At 35.3% G+C, this 12,103-nt stretch overlaps 1 protein-coding gene across 3 annotated transcripts in view; it reads left to right on the forward strand.

Annotated features, from left to right (window-relative positions):
- LOC132915155 (lachesin-like) overlaps nucleotides 1-12,103 on the forward strand; it is a 337,108-nt gene that overhangs the window by 109,795 nt on the left and 215,210 nt on the right. For 2 of the 3 annotated variants that reach the window (XM_060974868.1, XM_060974869.1), the window contains exon 2: nucleotides 37-83. The exons of the other annotated variant lie outside the window; for it this stretch is intronic. The gene's annotated coding sequence lies outside the window, so the exon portion shown is untranslated. The remainder of the gene's footprint in view (nucleotides 1-36; nucleotides 84-12,103) is intronic. 3 annotated transcript variants of the gene reach the window in all.

Below are 12,103 nucleotides of genomic sequence, written 5' to 3' on the forward strand. Positions count from 1 at the left end.
TATATTATTATTTACATACGTTTAATTTACTCACAGGAAAGCTGCCGGCGGTCTACGCATCCCCTTTTAATGAAAGTGTACAGGTTAGTAAATAAATCGAATATCGAACGAAGCAATGAAACATTTCCTATTTTAGTTGTAGTTTTTATTATAGTAGGTGCATGTATTAGTCGCTTTAAAATCTCCATTTGGATTTCAATACTTTATGAAATGCAATCAGCTCAACTGCTTATATATAATTTATTAAATACTATTTAAAGAAATTGATTTCTATATTTTCAATGACACGGTCGTAAGATTTTACGTAAAATACCATACACATGTTGTGGTTTGTATAGCCACATAACGCGCTGATTAAAATTCATTATAAATATTAGGTTGTCCGAAAAGTGTCTTTCTTTCGCAAACGTGTGTTTTACAACAGTGCACCTTCGTACAAACGTGAAACCAAGTTTGTGAAATGTTATCTCAACAGAACGAAATGGATCGTACGTATTTCGACAAAATAATATAAAACAAGAAACGTTGTGCGTCTATTATTTCCTCATAAAACGAAAGAAACTTTTCGGGCAACCTAATATTTTTAAATAGTATGTACCCTAATGTAGTATCGTAAATTATTGTGATTTACTTACAATGAATGGATTGTACAGATGTTGATTAAACAGAAAAACGATAGTTGTTTAACATGAACTAATCACGATAACCTACTATAATTTAGACAACTCGATAGTTAATTTGCAACTCTCGTCGCAACGGATCCAACGCTCACTCTCTTACACAGACCATACTCTTTCGACAACGCTAGTGTCACGTCGGAGGCACAAAAGATCGCGGAATTAACGGATCGCCGGTAATCTCCTCGCGTTGCGGTTCGAACGAAACGATTCTTTCACAAACAGGCTGAAGAAAATAGACTTTGTATACAACAATGTATTTATTGCAGAAATCTGACGGAGTGACGGTTACAACAGTGCGGTTCGGAATATTAAGACAGACTGATTCGAGATGCTAGAGCGGACTGACTTAACGCTAGTTCAGGAAGGTCCTTTTGCCGAGAGTGTTGTCCCTTTGGAGGGGGCTCGTTTAGTTATTGTTTCAACAGGCGCGATATGCGGGGTGTTCTGGTTACTGAGCGGATGGTCCTTTTAGGTGTGTGACACTAGCAACACTCTGACTTCTCCACTGACACTGACTGTGAATTCGTTTCTCTGCCTTAGCATCCCTTTGGTCCCTTTGTCTTAGTCTCACCACGCACGTGTTACGCAACCGCTCGTGGCCAGGGTCACGTTGGCTTCTTCTACGAAACTATTCGATTGAAGGACCGACGATACATTGATGGGCCTGTCGGCACCTCGGCTTTCTCGCGACAATGTTTATGATTTATCCGATATTTCTTAGGCCTTTTGTTCACGATACTACACTAATATCGCAATCTCTGTTAAATAACCTATTTTAATTTAAATAACTAAGTATATTACTATATACTAATAATTGCGGCGAATGAAGTTTCTAATTAAACAGATTCAGCATTTATAGAAATAAATGACTATACAATGTGGGAAAAGGTAAACATGTGACAGCAGCATTAGGAACTATGATTGCTTCAAAAGGGGAATGAAACACGTGTCACAAATAGACGATTAGAGAACCGTGTTATTAAAATATAGTATCTGTAGGATCATAAGTGAAGATCGATAGACTGGTGAAATCAGTTGTTCCAGCTTCGATATGTATCGCTTATCGACAATCAATGCATCGATATAAACGGACATAACACTTACAATTTAATTCACTCGACTGTGGTATAATTCACTCGGCGAATATCACCTCGTATGTCAGCAACATCAAAGAGAATTATTTGAATCGATTGAATGTTATCCGACATGTAACCGCATCGACTGAACGAGTTGATTAATCGTGGAATATGGCAAACCCACTCAACGAACAGGCTATTTACGTGATATTCCGTAATTGAATTGACTAATACGGAAAACCAAGACATAATAGCATGATACACCATTTTGTAACACAACCAACACAGCTGTACTGGAGAATGAAACATAAGTACATGTACAGTTATGTTTCCCAATTTCTCGATTGCTACCTACTCCGAATCAAACTTGTTTATTACTATGAAATCACAATAGTTTATATTTTAGCATTGGAAATCGTTATTGTTACCTTTCTGTTGACTTTTTATTATGTCCTGTGTTTTAACTAATCTCTTCTTAACACTTTATTTAAATATAGGTACCATCGTGTGTTAAACTATGAGAAAAGTAATTCTTTGCAAACTAATTAAGAAGCGGCTTTTTCTTCAAATTTCTCGTAACTTTGTAAATAATTCTTGTCACGTTCGAGTTAAGCTACCTTAATATGAAAATAAGTAGACGGGGTGTCCCACTAACACTGTTACAGGGCGACATCCTCAATGCCTTTAATAATAAAGCTGCTAAAAGAACAAATTTTTCGCTTTGAAGAGAGCAAATATTATGGTGAACAAAAAATGTTCACCAGGTGGTATCTTTCGAGATCTCAAAGTCATCGATGTTGTTTTAAATGGGATTATTAACCTACTCATATTGGAAAACCATTAGTTTAGTAAATATTTTAACTTTTATTTTGTGAAACCTGTCGTATGAAATACAGAGGGCGTAAGGCACCTTTTTCGTGTTTATTTCCTTTTTCTTTCATACGATGCGTTCTACAATATAAAAGTTAGTTAAGTTACACAAGTAGGTTAATAATTTTTTGCACAGAATCTCGATCTGCATCGACCAGTGTATTAAAAGATATATAATTCCATTGAAAGAAAGAAAGCCGACCATCGCATGAGCTACAGAAAACCTAACATCAGAATATGCGAATTTCGAAATATCTTTGTCTTACAATGAATAATTTTATTATGTGTAATTATGATTGCTGATATCAAAGAAACAGACTTGTGAATACAATTTCTTTTAAAACAGAAACTCCATATAAAGAATTCCTCTGAATTTTAGTTTGAAGCCTTATTAGAAATTCTTTACACGAGTCATTTAATTTACAAAGTTTTCCATCGTCTTCGACTGTCCGCTAAAGGTAGAAAAATCCTGCTTTTAACGTTAATTGTTTTCTCTTATACCGTATTCCCAAGAACTGCCATACCGCCACGGAATTAGTTCAAAAGACTGTATCTCATTGAGAGTTGGACAACTAGTTGGAGAAAGTCAATCCACCGCTTAACAATGCCATCAAAAGCATTGGGACGTTCAGTTCTACTTACCTTTACGTAGGAATCTAAAATTACAGCTAGGACTCTGCTTATCCCATGCTGATAAGATCCGAGCTTTCCTTTCTTTTCCCGTGTACGTTTGCTTTCCTTCTTCTCTCCTCCTCACTTCTCTTTATTTATCTACTTTCTATATATTACATTTACGACTCGTTATATTTTCATTGATACGTATCGCACATTCGCTGCAATAATAACAGAGCACAAAATTTAAAGTTATTTGGTTATTGGTAAAACAGTTGTTCTCTGGCAGAGTTCTATAAGCGTGGTTCAAAATTTCATCATGCAAGAGCAGCATGTTGCGTTACAACGAAACTGTAACAGCTTAGAACATTCAAACTCGTTTTCCCTAAAATTGTGGTTTTTGAGTTACATCGTTGTCGCAGCAAATGAGCCATATGTACAAGTAAAATTAATAATGAAATATTATCAAAAATGTATGACATTTATCAACGTTAATTGTATTAGTGTCCATTTTCTTATGATCCAATGCATACCACATCATAAAGAACTGGACAATGTATTCTTATTGTTTCTCATTTCTAAAGGTAAATAAGATCCTCCATTTTTTTATGATAAACATTACATTATGATTACATCATGATAAAGTCGCACATTATATCGTTCCTATAATCAAAGCAATTTGATAATGTTTATTATCAAGTATTTACAAATTAACGAATTGAATAAATTTGTAATACATCTTCTGTATCTATTAAAACCTGTTTGGACCTATGGGATCCAACTATGGGCAACAGCGAGTAATTCCAACATAGAAATTCTTCAACGATTCCAATCAGAAACTCTAAGATTCTTAATAGATGTACCTTGGCATGTTACCAACGAAACAATACACCGCGACCTTAAGATACCCATAGTTAAAGAAGAAATATCCAAATTCAGAAACAGATATAATACAAGAGTTAACAAGCACCAAAAGCACGACGGATCAGATCTGCAGACTAAAAACACAATAACCTTTAGATTTAAACATTAAATTCAACTAGAATCAAACATACTAAAAACTCTTATAATACAAGTTACAGTACCACGCCAAAATAATTTACTTATAATTCTCAATGAGAATTGATTGTAAAAAGTCCACCTAATAAAATTAAAAAAAAAATCTTCTGTATCGATAATGGAAATTCTACACATACAACAAAGTTTCATTAAGAGTTGAAAATGCAACTTCTTTCATCCACAATAACGAAGATATTCAGAACATTCTAAATAAATGCTACTTGGATACATCGTACTTGCGTATGTGTGTATGTGTATCTCTTACACATTTCTTAGACATACGTATACTTCTTTCCTCGCTTACCTTTACTGTATTTTTAATTTGTTCAAACGTACGCGTATTCGTACATGTAAAAAATAATGGTACGTAGCTGTAAATAGGCACATAACCAGGAAGCCTACGGCTGCAAAATCCTATATGCGTGTACATATGTGTAACGATAATGGGTTTGGACTGTTGCGGTTATGAGACATTCTGAAATATACACGCAAAGGTTATACAGTGTATGAACGTTGTATTTGCTTTGAAACGCTGACAGAGATACAATATTTGAAGAGAAGATGAGAATAAATTGAGAAGATGAGAATAAAACTATACAGGGTGCTCGAAAAAGTCCAAATTTATACTACGTGTTAATGGAATTAAGTAGGTAAAAAAAAGTTGGGAATTCTCATTGACAGTTATTGTTGATATAGCTTAAAGCCTCGAGATCTCTGTCACTCGTTAGGAATGTATTCAAAATGCGTTTACCACTATTACCGCAAGTAGAAATTTCGAATATTTGTTATAATTATCAAAAGAATTGATATAAATTTTTGGACGCTATAACTCTTCAATAAATCATTTTCAGATACAAATTTATATTAAATTTTTGCCCTGCTTGACCTCATTAACACGTAGCAACTAAAAGTAAAAGAAGTTTTTCATTAACATAGGCTTTATGACGTTTTATTAATCTAGATGTGTAGTGTGTTCGATTTAAATGTACCATGTACGCTATTATTTCGCTAACTTTTGTACACGTGAAAAGGTATTTTATATAAAAGTTATTTAATTTCATGGACGAACTTCAATATTTAGTATGGAATATTTATAGAGATTTTAAAATGTTAATACAATTTATTAAATGGAAATTTTGTTATTATCATTTTATTTTACGTTACAGGGTGATTTGAATGTATGTCTTTGTCTTTGTCGATGTGTATGCTTTATGACATTTCATTTACTTAATAGGTCTAGCTTTGCTGTTTTATAGTCCTCATTTTCTTATTCACAAAACAAACTTTTTATTCAAGGCACATAACAAATCTCAATTCATCAGTTTTAATATACATATATACTGATATTGAAAATTATTTTAATAAGGACATTTAATAAAGAAATTTTAATAAGAACATTTAATAATTATAAAACATTCCGGATTTGAAATAAAGTACCTACAGGCGACGATATATTTCACTCGACGTTTAAATTATTGTGTAAAAACGTCCATTTCATTTAATTTAGAATAATATAATGAAAATTGAATGCCAACAATGAATATGTAATATAATTTGCAATTCAGTATAATGTTAAAATTTCCGATAGTACTATATTCCAAACTGTTATAATGGATACAAATCCTATCTGTCAGATATATTTTTTTTAAATCCAGACCATTTACAGACTAACTCATAACCTGCTCATTCAACTCTGAGAACCTTTCAGACAACTTAGAGTGATTCTAAAATAACATGATAAAAATTTTCGCATAACAAGCGATTAGCACACAATTTGATTTAACGTTTAAAATAAGATGAATTAAAATGAATACAATTTATTTGTAAATCACTGATTTATGAAATTAAAGATATCAAACCTACGAATCCAAAATTTTCTTGCCAGTTAAATGACATTTTCTCTAGGCTTCGGATCATCTAAGCTCTGCTTTCACACTTGTGAATGGCTCGAAATGAAGCGGTACATCTTCGCTACTGCCATCGCTGGTTGCATGTTGGCTATTCATTTCTCCTTCTTCATCATTTGACAGATTTTGCAAAGTAACGTCTGGAAGAATGTGCTCGATTATTGTGCGTTTTATCAAATCGCTCTGTTACGCTGGACTTATCATAAACGTTGCATCCTAGTATTCCATGTAATATTGCAATAACTTCATCTATGTCATTTGCGCTTGAGTCTAATTCCTCTTTTTCTTCTATTGTCCCATGAAGCAAAAGTTTACCTCGTGCTCTCTTCAGTGCTTTGTTTTTCACGTTCAACCAGCTATTTCTCACCGTATTATCGCGGTTCTTTAAATTTAACCTTTCATGAATATTAATTACGTCTTTGTTCGTAATTATGTCTGTGGGTAGCAGAAATTCTATAGAAGCAAGTATGTAAACACTTTGTACGTTTACACACAGTATCAAAATAGGAAATGTATCGTTCATACAACAAGACGTCAAAATAACAGAATGATCATATAACGGGTGTTTATACAGTGGAGATTTTGCTGGAGCAGCTTCTTTATTGCGAATTACACCCGCAAACGACAAGCCTCGGCGTTCTTTCCGAATTTTCTACTTATTGTTTGCTCTTTGACGCTTCCCTGGAGAGAGTTTAGAGCGATGTCTGAGGCGGTTACACCATCTTAATAGTGCGCACGTAAAGCTGCCGTTTCGGTCACCCAATGATTTCCAATGACCTTAACCCCTTGCCTTACGATGTAAGTTCCAATAGCATTTGCCATAAGCAACAATGGTCAATAAACAACAAAACACATGGTCGGTCGAGCCATTTCACGGCTTGACCGAGTGCTCAAAGTTGAGCAAATTGCACGTACTTTTTGATATATAAACGCACGTGCAAGATACAACTAATTTTATTTTGCAAGATATTTGATAAATAATTACAACTAATTGGTCATTGAACAAGAAAGATTTATTATCTTGAAGTAAATAATAAATCAATAACATCGACGTACCACGTCTCTCACTAACTGTACCAACATACTGTAGGTTAAGCGGTTAATCTTCGCGCGTGCTATGAATTTCACCATCCCGAATGACTTTCAGAAGCTTTTAGTCCTCGTTCCTTGTCTGTTACAAAGATATTAACAAAACGACGTATGTAAGTAAAACGTACTTCTCCGACACCGGGTACACATTTAAGGAGCCAACACGCTGGGCGGGGTATATACGCGTTGTATACAAATATTTCCACATTTACCATTCTGTTGTGATTTGCGTTCGATTTGAGATAGTTTGTTCATTGCTTTACCTCGCTAACGGCACCTAACCAGAACTCTAACCCATGTGCAACAAAACAATTGCGCACCCAGTATTTGTATCTCCCTTCCCGTATAAAGCGTTAATAACGTTTTAACAAACAATCGACAGCTAAAATATTTTGGGCTAACTTTGGCAACATATGTCGAAGTTGAGGTCACCGAAGATCGGTCCTCTAAACAGCAGTTTTGTGGACCAATTTTATCGATGAATTGAATTCTTAAATTTGCTACGAGTTATGCAAGAAGACGTTTCAAACACCTGCAGACATAAGATTAGGGCTTTAGGAAGTTTTCAGACGTTTCTTTTCTTTTTGAGTAGAACTTTGTAAATATTACAATCGAGTATTTTTGTGATTACTGCTCGTAGTGTGGTTTGTTTAAAGTCTTTCAGCTGAGGTTCGTTCGCGTGTGCGATGATTTTTAACCCCTTGCCATAATTTTACGTGTCCGAGTCGTGATGAGAATTTTGAGCCAAACTTGAATATAAGGAGGAGATTACCAGACTGGCAACAAGATACAGAGTAAGAATAGAAACACACCCGAACCAGCTGGCAGCTGAAACGTGCAACACAATAAACATCGCAAGAAGACTAAAAAGGAAACACCCAGTAGGCCTCATAAAAGATATAACTTAGAAAAAACGAAGATGGTACCCCGCTGGGGGTAGCCACCCACATGCTATATTTTTATTTTTATTTTTTTTTATTCGCTAAGATAAAATATTTTACCAAATGTCTTCCTGGACAAATTGTAAAAATTTAAATAAATAAACTAGAAAAAAAACTTGAATATCACGAGTCCCACTCGTGGTCTTAATCCGAGGCCTGGTGTGAATGTATTGAATAGTGTCTTTTTTCTCTCCGCGACTCAGTCGCACGATCTCATGTTTTAAGTTTGTCTCCGCCACTTAGGCTCCTTTCCCGACCATTCATTCGGGCGCAACTTTTGGGCCCGGATTCTTCCGAGTTCAATGGTATGGCAAAGGGTTAAAAATCTACTTTGTGTCTTTTTGTGCAGTTTGAATAACCGTTTCTGCTGCTGGAACCTTATCAGGCCTTATCAATAATCATGTTTTATAGAGGTAGATCTTAGAGCTCGTCGATAATGAGCTGCCTTTTCCACTTAATGGACACTAGATTCTAATCGTTCTTATTTATAATTCTGGCGTATTTTACTATTTTTCCAATCTATTTCTTGGTGCAGCGTATGCCACCAGGTTGGTCAATTAGTATCTGTAACACGTTTACCGCTGTATGGGTTATGTAGGTGCCATTATGAATCTCCCTCCTGTACGGTGCCTTTTTCATCGGACCTGCCCTATTTCCGAAGCTGATGTTTCCGTCATTTTGCCGCGTTTCTCAACGAAATAAACACTAATCGAGTCTCTGCAGGATAAAGTAACACAATATAACGAAAAATTCTACTGGTCCCATTTGTCCCGTACTAAGAATGGAAGAATGCTGCTCGTTATCAACAGACGGTCGTTTTAGGTTACATTTATTATTGAAGTGAAGCAAACGTAGATTGTAATAAGCGCCATATACTTAATAAATCTTTCAAACGTGAAAATGCAATATGAAACATATGTCGAAATGAGTACCACGCTGCCAAACAGGAAAGTACAATACGGCCATTCGATTAAAATTCCTACGGGACGCTGTTCCCTCGTACTGCCAAATAGGAAATCCTTAATTATGTTTATGATTTGTTTCCCGTGAGGTAGTTAAGAACTTGGATAAGCTGTGGATCTGCTTTCATCAAATTCGAATGTGATGTGTTCGGTGGATCTGAGTACTTGTCACACTGTCGACTGACTTGTTTTAAATCCAAATTTCCCGTATATTACATGGTGTTCCGTTAGGAGTTGTTGAGTTGACAGAGTCGATTAATGGTTTTAGAATTTTTGTAAAGTGGCTGGCTTTGTACATTTGATGTTGTTGAGGACACGGTGTTATGGATGTGAGTGTGGAGAGAGAATTTCCCAAAGTGAAATTACGTAGTTTGTGGAATTGTGAATATTGAATAAAGCGTGTGTTACGAGTTCTGCCTTTTCTTCGTTCGGAAAAGCAGATTCTGCTTCGGTTTTCGAAGCAGGGATTGTCGAGGATTTGCTTTGTAGGGCTTTGTATACTTTGCACTTTGTGAGTTATCTGCAAAGTTGAGAGTGTTAAGTTTCTGCTGCCATTGTGCTTGTCCTAAGTGGAGTATATGGTGGTGTTTCTTGACAGTTCGCATTTTGGATGTTCGTATGTTTAATTCTGTTTTTAATGAGTCCTAGGAGTATGTCGTTTGATGTGAAGATCCGTGTGGGAATAGACTTTGGGTTTGAAAATGGCTTAGTCGTATGCTTAGTAGACGATCTTTTGCAGTTTGTTTACTTTCCTGTCTCTCTGTTCCAGAGGCAGTGTCTTTGAAGCAAAGCTTTTTTGCACGACCCACTCCATGTACGTTAAGGTTTTTGTTAGTGAGCATGATTGACAAATAATAGATTACAGATGATAGGTGGCTTTACAATCTGTTTGGATTGAGAGGTTAAATTGAGATGACGCGCAAATAGTCTTGTTATTAGAAACAAGGCAAATATTTGCAAAAAACGAGGCGCGAGGAGAAAAAGTTGAAACTATTTTAGAGTTCAAGAAGCAAAATTTACTAGTTTTCGAAATTACGATGTATACAGAGAGTAAGATGTGAGTAATCATGGTACAAAGAAAAGCAATGATCGAAACATCAAACACGAAATTCTCGTAAAGACGAAGTTGAAATTAATTCCAGGAACATTCGTCGCGTAATATTATTCGAAACGGATAAGACTATACCGCAAACTTTCATCAACTATAGGACAAAGAGAATTAAATTTTGCAAAACGATATGTATGGTCGAAGAGAAGATGGCAAAGAGTTACAGGTACTTGTAAACGAGAAAGAATTGCATGTCAACGATGAGAAAATGATGAGAAAACCAAAAGAGGAATTGACGAAAGTATGAAATGAGTAGCGCGAATATTGTGATTGGGACAGATATTGGATAGAATGGAAATACTGGCATCGTATTCGTTCAAAGTCGAATAAATGGCGTCATTTACCGTGATTTAACACAAGAACAAAGTAGGAGGCATGCGACACATATTGCAGGCATTCACCTCATTTTTCAGCAGAGCAGTATTGCGATTTATAGCGCTGAAATTGTGAAAGATTACTTTTCATCTGAACATATTCCACATTTACATAAATTAACCAACATACCTGTCCAATTTGAATACTATCGGGAACTACTGGGAACGTCTTGTTTAAATCTTTCAACGCGCAAAGCCTTAAATCATTATCTGAATATTACGAAACTGATATACAGGGTGTTCCAGTGTGATCTGTAAATCTACAAATGCGAATTATTAATAAATGACTTGCACATCACCTACCTCTCGTACAAAGATGACATACATACGTTTTCTTAAATCAAAATCATACAACTTTTAATACACCAATCGATCTTGACATTCTCAATAAAAAAATAGTATCCTATTTACCTTGAGCAGCAGATACTTTAACTTTTATTTTGTGAAAACTGTCGTAGGAAATGCAAGGGAAGACGTATGGCTTTTGTATCTGCTTTCCTTGTATTTTGCACGATTTTACAAAATAAAAGTGAAAATATCTGCTAAACTTATAGTTTAGCTAGACACGAATAGGAATAATAATTTTTTGTAGAAAATGTCAAGATGCATCGATTAGTCTGTTCAATTCTTGTCTGAACCATTCTTTATATAACGGGTAATTCATAATTTATAGATTAAAATCGGATGAATGATGAATATTGTTGAAGTGATCGTCACTTCTGAGAAAACTCAACATCTGGTCTTCGGTTTCTCAACCGCCTAAGGTCTTCGAAGGCGCATAGACAAAAGAATGCGTTTAGGAAAGGCCATAAGCGGTACACGTCCGACCTTGGTTGAGGCAGTTGCCTTTAGTCTAAGGGTAACGTTGCTAGAGAGAGGATCTGGATAGGCTCACATAGTACCACATATTTTGTAATTTACTAGTCACAAAATATACACTTTCAATACCTTGCAGTTTGCTCACGCATTACTTTAATTCCATCCACTGAATAATCTTAACAAATATGACACAAATACAAAAATTGTTACAAACATATGCCCTATTTGACCTCGTTCACGAGTTATTGCGATTCTTATATTGGAATAATTCTATCTACCTGTTCACGAACAGAACTCGATATCCAACAAACAGCACCTAGAAGAATGAAGAGAGCAAAACAGTCAGTGACAAAAAGTCTCCAGACTCGTCTTGTGTCCGAATGCAATGCAATTTGCTCAAGAAGAAACTCGCTATATCTCGAAAACTAGGTCAACCAGAGTGTATGTTTAAATGACATTTTTTTTATTACTTTCATGTGCAAAATCCAGCGCCAAAGCGATTCTCCGATGTATATATGTGAGAATTAATGAAACTCGTCTGAGAATTTTTGCTCCTACGATGAGTACAATACGAGGTAATAAAATTTGACCTTGAATTTCACAATC

This window comes from Bombus pascuorum, chromosome 16, assembly GCF_905332965.1.
Source record: "Bombus pascuorum chromosome 16, iyBomPasc1.1, whole genome shotgun sequence".
Taxonomy (NCBI): domain Eukaryota; kingdom Metazoa; phylum Arthropoda; class Insecta; order Hymenoptera; family Apidae; genus Bombus; species Bombus pascuorum.